The sequence below is a fragment of the Saccopteryx leptura genome, chromosome 3 (assembly GCF_036850995.1).
Source record: "Saccopteryx leptura isolate mSacLep1 chromosome 3, mSacLep1_pri_phased_curated, whole genome shotgun sequence".
In the NCBI taxonomy this organism is placed as follows: domain Eukaryota; kingdom Metazoa; phylum Chordata; class Mammalia; order Chiroptera; family Emballonuridae; genus Saccopteryx; species Saccopteryx leptura.
In genome coordinates, this window is record NC_089505.1 from 111,390,888 (window position 1) to 111,406,666 (window position 15,779).

Sequence of the window (15,779 nt, forward strand, 5' to 3'; positions counted from 1 at the left end):
TGTTTGTAGAACTGCTTCAGTCTAGGCTTGGTGTTGTCTGCCTCTAGTTTTCAATTGTGTTATTTCTAGGTCTTCTTGGGTTGGCATCAGCTATTATTTGTAATCCACTTTTGGATTTGGGCTGCTTTGAAGTCTTGATTTGTTTGTTTTCTTAACAGGTGATTATCTTGTTTGCTGATCTCAGCAGGGGGCTTATTTGAAACTGTATCCAGGAATGCAGTGGGTGTGACCTGAGGCTCTGAAGTCCTCTTCTGTCAGTTAATCTCTCTGGGGGCGGGTTGCTTTCTCAGCTTCAGTAGGGGGAAGTGTATCTCAGATCTCCATGGAGACCTGAATTACTGCCCCTCCTCCCCACTTCTTGTTTTCAGCTGTGTCTTGTTGCACTGATTGGAGCTGGAGAGATGTCTGGAGATCCGTGACCTGGAAGTACTTTGTATTTTGTTTTGTGGAAGGATCAGCCCCTCCCCCACTATGGCCACCTCCAGCACTGAATGAGTCAGCTTTTCAGGTCATCCCCTGCATTCCTCTGCCCCTCACCGTCTGTCTCTCTCTCTCCCCTTTCTTTTTGGAAGACAAGCCGGCCCTTTCAACATACCTTATTCCCTGGTCGCCAGGCAAGTGGCTGTGAACAGTATTTACTGCTCTTTTCTTTGGAGTGTGATCCCTTCTGGGCTCTCAGCCTCACTCCCCCTCTGTTCCTGTAAGCAGGGGAGATTCAGGTGCTCTCTACCAGGTTTGTTGTGGCTTCTTTGCTCCTTGGTTTTTGAGAGCTGTTCTTGTAGTCCAGATTTGGCTTTTCACACTGATTGTTCATAAATTAGTTTGTAATCCAGTTTGGTGGTGTGAGCTGGGAGTCTGTGCATCTGCCTACTCCACTGTCATCTTCAGGTCCCCTAAACTTTTTTTTAATTGAGATAGAAACAGAGAGAGAGAGACAGGAAGGGAAAGATGAGAAACATCAACTGTAGTTACTTCACTTTAGTTGTTCATTGATTGCTTCTTATACATGCCTTGACTGGGGGGCTCCAGCTGAGCCAGCAAGCCCTTGCTCAAACCAGAGGCCTTGGGGTGATGTTGATGATCCCATGCTCAAGCTGGAAACCTCAGGGTTTTGAACCTGGGTCCTTAATGTCCCAGGTTGATGCTCTATGCACTACACAACCACCAGTCAGGCAAGAGTAAACTTTTTATTTAAGTATATATCAAAAAAATTTTTTTTGTATTTTTCTGAAGTGAGAAGCAGGGAGGCAGAGAGACAGACTCCCACATGTGGGATCCACCCGGCATGCCCACTAGGGGAAGATGCTCTGCCCATCTAGGGTATTGCTCTGTTGTGACCAGAACCATTCTAACACATGAGGTACAGGCCATGAAGCCATCCTCAGAGCCCTGGCCAACTTTGCTCCAGTGGAGCCTTGTCTGTGGGACGGGAAGAGAGAGATAGAGAGAAAGGAGAGGGGGAAGGTTGGAGAGGCAGATGGGTGCCTCTCCTGTGTGCCCTGCCTGAGAATCAAACCTAGGACTTCCACATGCCAGGCTGAGGCTCTACCACTGAACCAACTGGTCAGGGCCAGAAAATTTTTATTGCAGTTTTTAGCCTTACTATAAGTGCATGTAGCTATATTTGTATGTGTTTTTAAGCTCTTAATTTTGAAATCATTTTAGGCTTGTAAAAGTTGCAAGAATAGTTCAGAAAACTTCTGTGTATACTTCACCCAAATTCTTAACATTTTACCAATTTTTTATTTTTTAAATATGGAACGCTTCATGAATTTGCATGTCATCCTTGCGCAGGGGCCATGCTAATCTTCTCTGTATCGTTCCAATTTTAGTATATGTGCTGCTGAAGCGAGCACTGTTTTTATCATGTATATATGTATGTATCTATCATCTATTTATCTGTTATAGGCTGAATTGTGTCCCCCCCCCCAAATTCATATGTTGAAGTCCCAGCTCCTTGCAGAATGTGACTATATTTGGAGATAAGATCTTTAAAGAGGTGATTAGCATAATTTGAAGCCATTAATATAGGGCCTTAATTCAATATGACTGATGTCCTTATAAAAAGAGGAAGAGACATCAGGTATAAACATATACAGTGAAAAGACCATGTGAGGATGCAGGGAAAAAGTGGCCATCTGTAAGTCAAGGAGTAAGACCTTAGAAGGAACCAATCCTGGCCCTGGCTAGTTGGTTCAGTGGTTGAGCATCAGCCTGGCGTTTGGATGTCCTGGAATCGATTCCCGGTCAGGCACACAGAAGAAGTGATTATCTGTTAACCAATCACCTAACTTAGGATCTAGAACAGTGCTTAACAAACTATGACTTGTAGGCCAACTCAGGCCCACTGCTTGTTTGGTAAATAAGAATATATTGGAACAGAGTCACATCCATTCGTTTACATTTTGTCAGTGGCTGCTTCTAAGTGGAATAGTGGTGGCAAAGACCTTATGTTCCACAAAGCCAAAAAGTTAACTGTCTTGCAGTTTATGAAAAAGTTTACCTACCTCTTGTCTGGGATAGAGGTGTCCAGTAGAACCTTTTGTGATGATGGAAATGGCCTGTAAATCTGTGCTAATAGAATAGCCCCTGGTCACATGTGGCTCTTTTAGCACATGACATTTGGCTAGGGTGATAAAGAACTAAAATTTAAATTTGATTTAATTTTAATTAATTTAAATATAAATCAAAATAGCTACATGTAGCTAATGGTGGTCATACTGAAAGGCACAGATCTAGAACACCACTTGTATCTTTTCATCCATTTGTTAACTCTGCCTCCCTGTCTCTTACGCCCTTGGAGGTCACAACTATTTGAGTTTTAAATTTATTGTTCACTTCATAGTTTAAAAATATAGTTATTACATATGTATGTTTCTGTAAATGGTATATTGTTTGATTTGTTTGCTTTTGTAATTTTATTAAAATGCTATCATACTGAATGCAGTCTTCTGCAACTTTTTTTTTTTCATTCAACATTATATTTTTGTCATGTTGTTATGGATGATTGAAGTTTATTCACCTTTTTCTTTTCTTTTCTTTTCTTTTTTTTTTTAGGTGAGAGGAGGTGTGATAGTGAGGCAGACTCCTGCATGTGTCTTGACTGGGATCTACCCAGCAACCCCATCTGGGACTGATGCTCATGTACTGAGCTATTCTTAGCACCTGAGGCTGATGTGTTCCAATGGAACTATCTTCAGTGCCTGGGACTGATGCTCAAACCAGTCAAGCCACTGGCTGCAGGAGCAGGAGAGGGAGGTGGGGAAGAACAGATGGTAGCTTCTCCTGTATGCCCTGACTAGGAATCAAACAAATGGCACCATCTTGTTTTCCAAAATGCTTGCACTAATTTACATTCCTACCAGCTAAGTGTAAAAATTCCTGTCGTTTCAGATCCTTACCAACCCTCAGTGTGTCATACTTCTTAATTTTGGCTAGCATGGTGTAAAATTGTAGCTCATGTTGTCTTAATTTGAATTTTACTGATTATTAATGAGGTTGATCTTTTCATATGTTGATTGGTCTTTCATGTTCCACTTCTGAGAAATGCCTGTTCATGTCTTTAGCTGACTGTCAGTGGTGTATGTTGCAAATAACTTCCCCCAGTTGGTGGCTTGTCTTTTCATTTTCCTTGTGAAGTCTATGGAGAAATGTTTAGTTTTAATGTAATTGAATTTATGAATATTATCTTTTATAGTTAATACTTTTTATCTTGTTGAAGAAAGACTTTCCTGTTCTGAGGTCATAACGATATTCTTTTATATTTTCTTCTATGAGTTTAAAAGTTTTGCCTTTCATATTTAAAGCTTTCATCCATCTGGGACTGATATCATTTATGATTTGGGGAAATGAGCCTATTTCATTTTTTTTTTTGTGGATATGCAATTTATCACTTACTGAATAACTTTTCCTTTCCCCAGGGATCTGCAATGCTGCTTCTATCTATGTCACATGTAAAATTTCCATGTACTTGTGGTTTGTTTTGAGGCTCTCCATTTTTTTCCTTTTTTTTTATTTTCTAAAAAGAGTTTATTTATTGACTTCTGAGAGAGGAGAGAGAGAGAAAGAGAGAAGAAGAGGAAGAGTAGCAGGAAGCATTAACTCATAGTGGTTGTTTCTTACACGTGCCTTGACCAGGTAAGCCTGGGGTTTTGAACCAGTGTCTTCAGCCGTCCAAGTGGATGCTTTATCCACTGCGCCACCATAGGCCAGGCTCCGTTCTTTTCCATTGGTCCACTTGAGCACCCCTGTGTAAGTGCCAGACTATCTCAATTATTTTACCTTTGTAAGTCTTGGTATCTGATAGAACAAGTCCCCTCACTTTATTATTATTATTGTATTTATGTTTTTCCCATTGATTTGAGAGAGAGAAAGAGGAAAGGGGTAAGGGGGAGAGAGAGAGAGAGAGAGAGAGAGAGAGAGAGAGAGAGAGAGAGAGAAAGAAATATTAACTTGTTGTTCCACTAAGTTGTGTACTCACTGGTTGCTTCTTGTATGTACCCTGATGGGAGATCGAACCCACACCTTGGTGTGCCAGGTCGACACTCTATCCACTGACTCACCTGGCCAGGGACTAACTACTATTATTGTTTTTTGCCAGCAGTTTCTATTCTTGGGTGTTTTCTCTTCTAATATATTTTAGAATTAGCTTGTCTAGATCCACAAAAATCTTGTGATTTTGATTGGAGTTGTATTGATTTTGTAGAAAAGATTGTTATCTTTAAATATTTTATTTATTTATTTTTTACAGAGATAGAAGGAGAGTCAGAAAGAGGGATAGATAGGGACAGACAGACAGGAATGGAGAGAGATGAGAAGCATCAATCATTCGTTTTTCGTTGTGACACCTTAGTTGTTCATTGATTGCTTTCTCATATGTGCCTTGACCGTGGGGCTACAGCAGACTGAGTAACCCCTTGCTCGAGCCAGCAACCTTGGGTTCAAGCTGGTGAGCTTTTGTTTAAACCAGATGAACCCGCACTCAAGCTGGTGACCTCGGGGTCTCGAACCTGGGTCCTCCGCATCCCAGTCCGATGCTCTATGCACTGAGCCACTGCCTGGTCAGGTGATATCTTTAAATATTGAGTTTCCTTATTCAGGAAGGTGTTTTAGTCTTGATCACCTTATGTTTTTGTTGCAATTTTAAAGGATATATATATATATTAAAAAAGATATATATTTCCCTACAGGAAAAGGCATCTTACTCTTTCCGTTTTATATATTGATTTAAAAATCAAGCAACTTTGTTAAATCTCTTATTCTACCACTTTATCTGTAGATTTTGGGGTTTTCTATTTAAATAAACACATAATCTGAGTGATGTACATTTATTTTCTTTTAATCTTTATATGTTTTATTTCATTTTCTTGTCTTACTGCATTGGCTAGGACTACCAGTTTGGCTCTGAAGAGAAGCAGTGGTAGTGAGCATCTTTGTTTTATTCATAATTTTAAAGAAAATATTAAAGTTTCCCATTAAGAATAAAATTTTCTAAAGGTTTTGGGACAATAACCCTTATCATTTAAGAAATTTCCCTTATATTCTTAGTTTGCTAAAAAAAAATCAAGTGTAGGCCCTGGCCGGTTGGTTCAGTGGTAGAACGTCGGCCTGGCATGCGGGAGTCCCGGGTTCAATTCCCAGCCAGGGCACACAGGAGAAGCGCCCATCTGCTTCTCCACCCCTCCCCCTCTCCTTCCTCTCTGTCTCTCTCTTCCCCTCCCACAGCGAGGCTCCATTGGAGCAAGGATGGCCCGTGCGCTGGGGATGGCTCCTTGGCCTCTGTCCCAGGTGCTAGAGTGGCTCTGGTCGTGACAGAGCGACGCCCGGAGGGGCAGAGCATCGCCCCCTTGTGGGCGTGCCGGGTGGATCCCGGTCGGGCGCATGCGGGAGTCTGTCTGTCTCTCCCCGTTTCCAGCTTCAGAAAAATACAAAAAGAAAAAAAAATCAAGTGTAAATCATATAAAATGTTTCTTCTGCATCTATTGAAAAGGTAATGTGGTTTCTGTAAATTAATTTGTTAATGTTATGAATAACATTTATAGATGTATAATATTAAAACATTCTTGCAACTCTAGAATAAACCCAACTTGGTCATAATATATTACCATTTTTATGCATTGCTGCATTCAGGTTGTTATTATCTTGTTTAGGATTTTTGTTTTTACATTTATGCTCTTGAGTAAAATTGGCCTATAATTTTCTTTTCTTGTATTCTCTTAGTTAGATATTAGGATCAAGGATATACTGTCCTCACAGAATGGTCTGCAAATTGTGCTGTCTTTTTCTATTCTCTGTGAGAGTTTGTATAAGTTGGAATGATCTGTTCCTCAATATAGAGTTGTTCATAGTGTTCACTTTCTGTTTTTCTAATCTTTTCTGTATCTGTACATACGGTCTTTTAAACATTTTTTTTTTTTTGTATTTTTTCTGAAGCTGGAAACGGGGAGAGACAGTCAGACAGACTCCCGCATGCGCCCGACCGGGATCCACCTGGCACGCCCACCAGGGGCGACGCTCTGCCCACCAGGGGGCGATGCTCTGCCCTTCCGGGGTGTCGCTCTGCCGTGACCAGAGCCACTCTAGCGCCTGGGGCAGCGGCCAAGGAGCCATCCCCAGCGCCCGGGCCGTCTTTGCTCCAATGGAGCCTTGGCTACGGGAGGGGAAGAGAGAGACAGAGAGGAAGGAGGGGAGGGGTGGAGAAGCAAATGGGCACCTCTCCTATGTGCCCTGGCCGGGAATCGAACCTGGGTCCCCCGCACGCCAGGCCGACGCTCTACCGCTGAGCCAACCGGCCAGGGCCTTAAACATTTTTAAGTATAAAATTTTGGTGACTTTTATTTTTGATCAGTTTTTCCAGAAAAAGATTTTTTTAATTAGACTTTTTGATAAACCAATTTTTAACTTTGTTGATTTTTTTTTTTACAGTTTCTGTTTCAATGGAATGAATTTCTCTTTTCTTTTTATTTTCATTGGATTTATTCTTTGGTTTTTTATTATAACTTCTTAAGTTGGATGCTTAGTTCATTGGCTTTTCTTTTTATCTTTTCTAACAGTAACATTCAAGACTCTCCATTTTACTGAAAGTACTATTTTGGCTTCATCTCAGTTCTGATAGGCACTCTCTTCATTATCATTTTGTTCTAAGTGTTTTTAAATTTCTATTATGATTTCTTCTTTGACTTAAAAATTATTCAGAAGAAAATTAAAAATTTCTAAAGGTATGAGAATTTAAAATTTATCTGTTTCTTAACATGTTTGAAATTAAATGTGTAACTGGGAATAAATACAGTTGTCTGGTGCCATATCGCAGTTCACTTTTCTTGGTCTCATTGTATCATGGATTTTTAAATTGTATATATCAAATTTTGTATTGTAAATTTTTTGCTATATTGTGGGATTTTGCAGTATATAGAAATTTTTACATATTTATTATTTTAATTATTTTTGCAGTAAAATAAGCATTTTGTAGCCTAAAAATGAAAAACAATATAAAAACATTAATTAAACATATTAAAAGAATATTAAATCATCATCATTATCATTCAAGTTGTAATATACTCACTGGTGAGTACCCATATAGAATTTTATGTTGTTAAAACTATGTAGGTTTAAGAGTGTAGAAAGTGTTTAAGAGCATAGGAAGTGTTTATAAGAATGTGGGAAAAGTTAATAATAGAGTGGGGAAAGTTTATAAGAGTGTGGGAGGGTTTATAAAGCCTTAAAAAATATATAAATAATAAAATAAATATAAGGTCGCTACTTCGTGGACTTTCGCCTATCGTGAGAGGTTCTGGAACCTAACACCCACGATAGACAAGGGACCACTGTATGCTATATTACTTATTTACTGATATTAGTTTGACTAGCCATAAAATAGAGCTAAGTAAGAATATATCGACAAAGTAAGCTTATAAAAGATTTCCTATAAAATATTCATGCTCTTATCACTATGATTCAATATTATTAATTCAGTGCTCACAGTTACGTATTCTGTAAAAAATCAATAGTATATAATCAATCTTGTACTTTTACCTCTGGCCAAGTTCTCATTACAGTTTAAAGATCTACTCCCTTCTGGCTGAAGCACATCAAGGGTTAACATCTCAGCAAGACATGTGCACCTTGGCCTCCTCCTCCTACTACTATTCTCACCATGCTGAAGCTGGCAGTTCTGATTCTCACTCAAGGCCAAGAGGACAACCTCTTCCCCTCCTAGAATAAGGAATGATAATGCTGTCAATGACCTCTGACTGACACACATCAAGAGTTAACATTAGAATGAGAAGAATGAATCCTCAAGCCACCTCTTCTCTCTCTCTTACCATTCTTCCAGTGCTTGAATCTACCCAGCTATTTTTAGCACCTGAGGCTGATGCTCAGACCAACAAGCTATCCTCAGCGCCTGGTGTCAATGCTCAAACTAATTGAGCCACTGGCTGCGGGAGAGGAAGAGGCAGAGAAAGGGGTGAGGAAGGGGAAGAGAAGCAGATGGTCACTTCTCCTGTGTGCCTTGATCAGGAATTGAATGAACCCAGGATGTCCATATGCCAGGCCGACACTCTATCCACCGAGTCAACCGGCCAGGGCCGGGCTATTTAAAAAAAAACCCAAAAACTTATTATATAGGCTTATTAAAGATTTTAAATGAGCCCTGGCCGGTTGGCTCAGCGGTAGAGCGTCGGCCTAGCGTGCGGAGGACCCGGGTTCGATTCCCGGCCAGGGCACATAGGAGAAGCGCCCATTTGCTTCTCCACCCCTCCGCCGCGCTTTCCTCTCTGTCTCTCTCTTCCCCTCCCGCAGCCAAGGCTCCATTGGAGCAAAGATGGCCCGGGCGCTGGGCATGGCTCTGTGGCCTCTGCCTCAGGCGCTAGAGTGGCTCTGGTTGCAATATGGCGATGCCCAGGATGGGCAGAGCATCGCCCCCTGGTGGGCAGAGCACCGCCCCTGGTGGGCGTGTCGGGTGGATCCCGGTCGGGCGCATGCGGGAGTCTGTCTGACTGTCTCTCCCTGTTTCCAGCTTCAGAAAAATGAAAAAAAAAAAAAAAAAAGATTTTAAATGAGATGCTATATGCAAAGCCCCAAATAGTGCTTGACACATAGTACGTGCTCAAAAAAAGTAAGTTCTTTTTTCTCTTAATGATTGAATTCCTTGCTTTTAGAAACAGTGTATCATTTATTTCATTGGCTTCCACTTCACTTAGTGCAAAACCTGTCACAAAAAAGGAAATAAATATCTGATGAATGAATGTGTGCAAGACCTTACATGTGTAGAACAGAACTACATACACTCCTTGGAGCATCTCCAGTTTCCTTAGCCTGGGGCTCTGCCCCACCCCACCTCCACTGTACAGTATCTTGGGACTTGTCAGAAAACCCCATAAGAGCGAGATGTGTGGGGAAAAGTCTAACTTTTCTGAGCTCTAACCCACAGGCAATCCACCTGCTGGTGCCCCTGAGTCTGTTGTGTCCAAGACTACATGGTGCCCCCTGTGTTTATACTGAAAGTCCTTTATCTGCTCTTGCAAAAAAATCATATAGGAGATTGCTTTTTATCCTGTCACACCATGTCGGTGACATTAGGCCCCATATATGAGAAGCCTCTTTCAAAATTAGTTCCTGGACATATTTGTCCCTGTGGAGGAAATGGTCTGCTTCCTCCTTTCTGATAGTAAGTGTCAGAACTGCGTGCTGGCTACCAGGAAGCTCAATGCCAAACTTCGGGACCAGTCACCGCCACCATAGCAACCCTTAAGATTGTTATTTTTTAGCCCTGGCCGGTTGGCTCAGTAGTAGAGCGTCGGCCTGGTGTGTGGAAGTCCTGGGTTCGATTCCCGGCCAGGGCACACAGGAGAGGTGCCCATCTGCTTCTCCACCCCTCGCCCTCTCCTTCCTCTCTGTCTCTCTCTTCCCCTCCCGCAGCACTGAGGATGGCTCTATGGCCTCTGCCCCAGGTGCTAGAGTGGCTCTGGTCGCAACAGAGCGACACCCCGGATGGGCAGAGCATCGCCCCCTGGTGGGCATGCCGGGTGGATCCCGGTCAGGCGCATGCGGGAGTCTATCTGACTGCCTCCCCGTTTCCAGCTTCAGAAAAATACAAAAAAAAAAAAAAAAAAAAAAAAAAAAGATTGTTATTTTTATTTATTTATTTTTTTAAATTTTTAGAGACTTTAATGTATTTTTTTTTTAAATTTTTTTTTAAATTTTATTTATTCATTTTTAGAGAGGGGAGAGAGAGAGACAGAGAGGGAGAGAGAGGAGGGGGGGAGGAGCTGGAAGCATCAACTCCCATATATGCCTTGACCAGGCAAGCCCAGTGTTTTGAACTGGCGACCTCAGCATTCCAGGTTGACGCTTTATCCACTGCGCCACCACAGGTCAGGCTGTTATTTTTTTTTTCTTGAGCAGTAAGAATCTGTTAAATGAATTAATCTTTCCTTTTGTAAAGCCTTCTCACATCCATTTTGGAAAAAGATGAAGTGCACGTGGCATTACAATTATCAGTAGCAGCAGCAGCAGCAACAACAACAACAACAATAACAACAACAAGAGGCTGTAGGGGGAACAAGGGAAGACTTGGCAATCAATTGAGCCATTAGGATGCTAGTGAAGAGCTGGGGCTTTGGGGTCAGACTGCCTCTACGCAAGTTGTAGCTCTGCCTATCACTTGCTCAGGGCTCTTGTGCAAATTACATAATTTTTGTGAGTTTCCTGAGCTGTTAATAGAGGTCTTCATTGTATCTACTTAAAAAGGTCACCATGAAGACTAATGAACATAATTCCTGTGAACTATTAAGCATAGGGTCTGCCACAGGGTAGGTGTTCAGTACGTGTGAACTGTTCTGACAACGCACTGCGCACTGAGTGTGGGTGCGCGACAGTGCAACACAGCCTCCTTGACAGAAGGACTAGGCTGTAAGGGAATGGTGATGTTGCCAGTGGCTGGGCACCAGCACTTTGTCTAAAGCTTCCCCCAAGGCGCCGCCAGCCTGGGAAAAGGTACCAATGAGGCCACATCGACAGGCACGACCTGTGCTTGGCTGGCTTCTATCCCCATCTGTTCCTCAAGATTTCCAGAAGCCTTCAGGTCTCGTCCAGTTATTTCTGGAAGCCTCCAGGGAACTTTGCATGGTGTTCATGAAAGAGCCGACCAGCTTGAGTCACCTTGTGGCATCCACTATGTTCTCTGGCTCCTGCTCCCTTGATGCCCACTGTCTGTGTGATTGCCTGAGGGTGCCTCATCACATCACAGCTGCCAGAGCCTTCGGTGTGGCACCTGTGTCCACCGCAGCACTGGGGATTCCTCTGGGTACTCCCAAGAGCCAGAGTGGTGTCTGGGTTCCTGCAGACTTTGAGGCATCCAACTTATACTGAGTTCCCTGGAGAAGTGGGGAGCCTGGTCCTTACTTCCAGTTTGGGACATACTTTGCTGCATGGGCAATGAAGCTAAATGGTTTCTGTCCCAGTGTATTATGGAAATCCTGGTGAAAGTTGCTCTGTTAGTAACCCCATGGCCCCTATTAATTCTGATGGGAGTCCCAGCTGAGGTGGGGACAGCAGTCTCACCACCACCCTCCCGAGAGCCCCCTGTCTCTGGTAACGCAGTGCACTTCTGCTCCATGCGAGCCTCTCACGGCGGCTTCCTGCCCGCCCTCTATACTCAGATGTGTCTGAGCCCCAGAGGAGGACTGAATTCAAGCTGGAGTTGGATACTACTAACAATCCCAAGGTCAGGAAAAGATGGCTCTGGAGAGGACCCAAGGACAAGCAGAGAAAAAGGTTAGAGAAAGGCTTTGGGAACACTTTGCCCAGAGGTGGGGGCTGAAGGGAAGAAAGTGGATAAAATCTTTGAGAGAGAAAAGGGTGGAGGGTGAATCCATGACCCTTAGCGAGACCCTTAATCAGAGCAGGGAGGAGAAGGAGGAGGAGGAGATGTGAAAAAGACAGAGAAGGAGACGCTGGGGAGGTGGGGGAACTTGATGGCATGTGGACCAGCCCAAGGCAAGCAGGAGAGGATTTGGAGGAGCAAGAGGATGTCATGTTGTCCCATCCGATGGATAAAACACTTGGCTAAAGCTGTGCGAATGTCCCTTGGGATCCAAGTTCTTCAGCTGGTAAATCAGGGGACGTGGGACTAGTTGGAGCTTTCTGTGGGCGCAGTTGTGACAGTTGTAAAAAATAAGTGCATGGACTTCTGAAGAGAAGCTAGGAGGATGAGGACCGAGAAACAGCCGTTGGCGAGGAGTGGTGACCTAGGCGAGGGCTGTTTCTGGCAACACAGGAGGAGGGAACCCGAGGCCAGGCTGCTGAGGGTGAAGAATGGAGGGGAGAGGATGGGAAGAGAAAAGTCCAGAGCTCCTGTTAGACAGGATGGAGGGGAGTGTGGGCACTCAGAGTAAGCTGCCCTGAGCCCTTCAGCCCTCCCGGGACTCAGCCCAGTTCAGCCTCTCTCTCTCGGGGGGGGGGGGGCTCCTACTGGTAGAGGCGACATCCAGAGTCACGTCTTACATCTTGTTCTCTGGGGTCTGGTCCTGATGCACCTGTGGCTGCATCAACTGCTTGCTCGGCAGTGTGGCTGAGATACATGGAGGTGAGGGTGGGGGAGACGGGCTTGGGGAAGCAGGTGTGTAGGAAGGTAGAAGACAGTCGTCCTTAGGGCAACCATTGGGTGATCTCATTGGTTGGCCCAGACACGCAGTCATAGGAGGGACAAGCATCGGGTGCCATAGATAATCCCCAAGTCTCCAGGGCATCTGGGGGAGAGGAAGCAACTGAGCAGGGCGGCCTTTCCTGAGGAAGCCTTCCGGTGGAGGTGACTTTGCAGGGGAGAAAGGACACGGGGATGTAGCACTGAGGGAAGTGGTTCATGACAGGCTGGGGGGGGGGGGTGATGGTGAAACTGTGGGTCATGGGCACTGCTGACTTGTTTCAAGTGGCAGTTTGGGGTGTGGCCCCAGTACAACCTGGCCTGTCCTCCTGTGTGTGTGGAGCACAGTAGTTCCCTGCACACCTGGCTGAGTGTGGAGATGAAGGATGGGGAACTGGCTTACTTGCTAAGAGAGAGGGTTGGGCCCACACCTTTCTGTCTCTGCTTTGGCAGCCCAGCCCTGCTCTATTGTCCCAGCAGGTGTTTACTACCATGCCCCACACCTTCAAAGGCCCTCCGTGGCTGCAACGGTTTTCACGGTCTGCTGGCTAGATGGGGTCCAGGAAAGCCAGCACCAGCCCCGCTGTGATTGGCAGCACTGGCACTTTGAGGAATCCAGCACAGGGTCAGGAGTCTCTTTGGGCCCAACCCTGGTACTCAGGAGGCAGAATTTTCCAACAGGTGGTGTGTGGGGAAGAAAGAAATGAGAGAAGTCCTTGATGGGGTGGAGATTGGGTGCTGCAGGGCTAGACATATGGGGAGAAGAAAAAGAGCTGGGTGTCAGAGCGGATCTGAGCAGGAAGGCCAGTATGAGCCACTACACTGCAGAAAGGGTATAATGGTGGGTATGGGAAAACTGTGGGGAAGGGGGGTGTAATAAGAGGGTGACTTCAGCCTGACTAGGTGGTGGTGCGATGGATAGAGCATCGGACTGGGACACGGAGGACCCAGGTTCGAGATCCTGAGGTTGCTGGCTTGAACATGGGCTCATCTGGTTTGAGCAAGGTTCATCACCTTGAGCATGGAGTTGCTAGCTTGAGCCAAGGGGTCACTGGGTCTGCTGTAGCCCCCCGGTCAAGGCACACATATGAGAAAGCAATCAATGAACAACTAAGGTGCTGCAACAAAGAATTGATGCTTTTCATCTCTCTCCCTTCCTGTCTGTCTGTCCTTATCTGTCCCCCTCTCTGTCTCTGTCACACACACACACACACACACACACACACGATGGTGACTTCAGTCCCAGGACCTGCCCAGAGAAATGTGAGAGCAGGGATAACATAAGAAGAGCTCAGAGCCATCTGCTACCCTTCTGTTTGGAATTTTTATGGGAAGAAGCTTTCTGTAAAGAAGAAGTACAAAGTCATTTTGCTGCAATCACGAAAGCATCAGCAATGCCTTCCATAAGGCCCCAGAGTGTCCCAGGGCAGCTCCCCGCAGTATATATCTTGTGCGAGTAGCCTGTCTGCCCCTGACAGTGTTCAAGTGCCTCCTTTAGACCCGCAGTGACAAATCTTGAAAAATGCCTCCTCGGAACAGGGAAAGCCTTTCTAAGTAAGGCACACAACTCAGAAGCTATAAAGAAAAACACTGTCAGCTTTGATCTCATAAAAATAAAAATCTCCTATAAGACAAATAACACCATAAACAAGGTTTAAAGATAAGCAACAGATAGAGATTTAAAGGGGAAGACAGTGGTCTCAACTTTCCCCCAGAGTGTTTCACTGTGAGAAGGGAAAGTAGGGGGAAGGGGTCTGGAGGCTGGTCTTGGAGCTGGAGTCCACCCATTGGGCCAACTCGGAATTAACCTGGCAAAACTCTATCAGCCAGAAATGAGATCCTCCTTTTTAAGGACTGCATTGACCGGGGGAGCTTGTAGCTTACCTTTCACAGCTTCCCATTAAACAGATTTCTGGATGGGCCAATAGCCTGATTTAACTCACATAAAGCCCCATGCTACAAACTGCAGTCCCCCTTGGTTCTAGGTGAGTATTCCTACCTTTCCCAGCGCTGATCCTAACCAGTCCATTCCCCACCACCAACACGGCATGAAGAGTGCCAGCCCAGCCCTTGGCCCCAGTCTCCCGGCGTCCAGGGGGTGAAGGGGCGGGAGACCTGGGCCTGGGTCTCTGCTGGGCATGCTCACTGGCAGGAAAAAGGGTTGCAGGAAGATCTGCATGTTCGTGGTGGTTTGGATGGGTCCAGGTAACAGAGGCATCCAACCTCTCACTGGATTCAGGTGCCCTAACAGCCCAAGTCTGGGATTTAGGAGAATATCCCCCATAACCACCCTGTCTAGTGGCTACTGATACCCTTAGGGTTATGAGTGCCCAAGGAGGACCACAAGGAGTGTCCTCTAGGGAGGCCAAATAGCTAAGAAGCATGGATGTGACCAGTGAGGGGAGTGTGGATTCCACTCAGGTGAGGACTAGAATGGCAGGTGAGTGAGGTCTCAAAACTCGGAATAGTGATGGCCCCACTCACCTGATGGGGGGCCTGGGATCGAGGTCAGTTCTGAGTCCAGTAGCTTCTGGGCTTTCAAACACATCAAAACAGGTTCAGGAATAAACCTTCCTCCCACCCTCCAGTCTCCCACCAATGCCTCTTCCTGCCCCAGGTGTCTGGGGCACACACCTACAGGAGCCAGCCCCTGGTGCGAGGAGAGAAGACGGGCTCAGAGGGCAAATGGGTATGGGGCTGACACAGGGGGAGATGCTGCTGGGGAGAACGGGGTTGGGGCTGGGCCTGGGGCTGGGACCCTGCCTGACTCCTGACAGTGGTTTGGTATCGGAGCATTGCTCATGGGCTTCCGAGGTGTTCTGCCAATGCCTGGGACCTTAGACCGACCCAGCACCACATCAGGTTCCTTGCTGGGTGCTCTGCTCCCGGGCAATGGGGCGGTCACCCGCTACTTCTGTGTCCTCCAGGTTGGCCTACCCCAGGCGGCAGAGGAGCCCCTGGAGCTGTCCTTGGTGATTGGAGAGGGGCACATGGGTTGAAAGGTACTGCTTGCTGTAGAGGTATGGGCGAGGCAGGGGACATGCAGAGGTTATTATAGGTGGCCCGGGCCGTGGGGGTAAAAGCATGGGCTTGAGAAAGTTCAAAGAGGAACAGCCAAGAGGACTTGGATGTGACC

General features: G+C 45.5%; 1 non-coding gene across 1 annotated transcript; it reads right to left on the reverse strand.

The window, feature by feature from the left end:
* Positions 1-1,749: 1,749 nt before the first annotated feature.
* LOC136401882 (U6 spliceosomal RNA) lies at positions 1,750-1,856 on the reverse strand. The gene has a single exon (XR_010750807.1). It is a non-coding gene; the product is annotated as a U6 spliceosomal RNA (small nuclear RNA).
* Between the last annotated feature and the right edge of the window lie 13,923 nt (positions 1,857-15,779).